This window comes from Aphanomyces astaci (assembly GCF_000520075.1).
Source record: "Aphanomyces astaci strain APO3 unplaced genomic scaffold supercont1.62, whole genome shotgun sequence".
NCBI lineage: Eukaryota > Oomycota > Saprolegniomycetes > Saprolegniales > Verrucalvaceae > Aphanomyces > Aphanomyces astaci.
In genome coordinates this window covers 121,139-123,764 of record NW_009798325.1, presented here as the reverse complement: position 1 = coordinate 123,764, position 2,626 = coordinate 121,139, and positions in this window count along the sequence as shown.

Sequence of the window (2,626 nt, the reverse complement as noted above, 5' to 3'; positions counted from 1 at the left end):
GGTCAATTTCTACGTCGTCGGGTCATCGTCGTCATCGAAATAGTCGTCCGCATCGGGATTGCTTCGAACCACAAGCAGCTCGAGTTGGGAGCAAAATTCGCTCAGTTCAATCGTCAACGCTGTCTCTTGGGCAAGTTCGTCGATCTTTGAGTCGATGATTGCGGCCTGACAAGTGCTAGCAGCCGATGGAGGATGGCATTGCGGTCCGTGTTCGTCAGATTCTTCCACGTATCCCGCGCATGACAGTTTGAAAGGGTTTGTCAGTGCATATCATCCGGATATATGGTATTCGTATTCGGATATCCGGATACGATGCAGAGCCCATGTTACATACTACGTATAAGTATCGAGCTTTGCATGCATGATTGCTGGTTTGATTGGATGTTTTTTGGTGCGAAGATCTTCTATTGGTGATCCATGATTTCTCCTCTACAAATACATACCTTTTGAACATTATACTTCATCTATTTTCAAGTTCATCGACGATTTCTGCTGGTTGTAGCAAACATTTTCGGACGGAGGTAGTAGCGTTTACAGTCGCACCGGTGGGGATGCTCTAAAATGTGGCATCCAGAGGAGCCCTTATCCAATCATATCAATGCTTGCATAATGCTTGAATTCTATTGGGTAATGCAGCTCGGCAAATCACAGATCCGTTACTACGTATTGTACTTTCGAGCGAAAGTTTGGATTAACGTTACCTAAAAAACCATCGCACACCAAGCGGCAAGACGACGATGAGCACCATCGAGTCGGCAATCTCACAGTATGCAAGTCGGAACTCAATCACGCACTGTCTGCACGGCTACTTCTTCCTGGGGATGAAGCGTCGACAGCTTGCTGCTGTGTAGGGAAAGAGCGAGCAAACCATTTCGAACTGGTTCACCAAGTACGATGCAACCGGGTGCTACTCGCGCAAAGGGTCCGTGGTCGCCTTGCGAGTGTGTTGGTTGGGACGTCTGCGACGATCGCGTGCTCTAGGCTGGACTGTTGTCTGCGGTCAAGGCTCGTCAAATTGTGGTCGAAGAATGGCGCGCAAAATGGACGTTCGATAGTATAATAGTATAGGGCTGTCAAAAGTCTTTAGCCAATCACACTGAGCTTTCGTAAATTGAGCCAATCACACTCGTTCACAAACCGATTCACTGGCGTGATACGATAGCGCCCCCACCCCAAATTTGAATCAAATCGACAAAACTACTACTAGTAGTATTTATACTATTGTCGATTTGATACAAATTTGGGGAGGGGGTGCAATCGAATCGCGCCGACCAAACCGATCCACAATCGATCTGATTGGTTGAATTTCATTGAGAAGGTTTTGATTGGCTAATAATTTTGAGCTCATCTGAGGTAGCCAATCAGATCGATTTAAATTCCAACCAGAATCCACGCCACAACACGAAATTTGACTCGAAAGCAGTTACTATTAATACTATTGTCCTTTTATCCAAAATTTGGACGTTTGTGCTGATTCGCCAAAGCAATCTATCGATTCTTTGTATTGACCTTTGTATACTGCGATCAAATTGGTCCAGTGTTCGATTGATTCTTTGTAGTGAACTTTGTATAGCGTCATCAAAATGGTCCGGTGTCACACTAATTTCAGTCACACACTAATATTTCAGTCATAACTTTACACTAATTCCATTTGGGAAGAGTGTGTATAATTTCCTCAAATTTGCACTTTTACAGTTAGAAAATCTGAAAGACCAGTATCCAATTCCAAAATGTTCCACCACAAGTCAAAAGGATGCATTTCGACCAATCTGATTGGGTTGAATTGGCAAAAGATACTATTAATAGTACAATGTACGGATATAAGTTTCATACTAACATCAAGGTAACCTTCGTGGCCAAAATCTACTGGCTCTATACAAAATACCACTTGGTTTACAGTCGATTACTTGGCTAATTCTTCGCCAAATTTGATTTTGAGACGTAACATCTCTTCACACCGAACTATGATGCACATCATCTATAAACTTCCAACTTTTCACAAAATTTTCTGACTTCTATTTCATATTCATTACTCAAAATTTCAGCGAATTGAGGCGTAGAATCGATAGATCTCAATGTGGTGAAGAAATTCTACGTCTCAGATTCAAATTTGGTGATGAATTGGTCCAGAAATAGATATTTAACCTAGCGGTATTTTACATGTGCGCTTGGATATTTGGCCATAGGGGTGGCCGCTGATATGCATCTTGATTTTTGATGTGACTCCTATCCGTATATAATATCCGGAGGTACTCCTGTGATAAAACGCATGAAATCGGTTTTTAACGTATTTGGTTTTGGGTTTAACTACATTAATTGTATTGTGATCGGAATTCGTAGGAGGCGTTTTCGGTGAAATGCATTTTAACCAATTACAATGAAGCACAGATTTGATTGGGCAGATTTCACTTTACATTTTGCAACGAAGGAAAATTGTGCTGGCATGTATGAATGTTCACGAACTGTTGACCAAATGACGAGGTAATATATGATTGGGACTACAAACTACATACTATTAATTAGTGCATCCTATATTGACACTTAGGCACGAAGAGGTCGTTTATTGCGCTTCTGGTACGGTCTTTGGTTTGCCGGTGGCTCCATTTGACGAACCAACCTGGCGGCG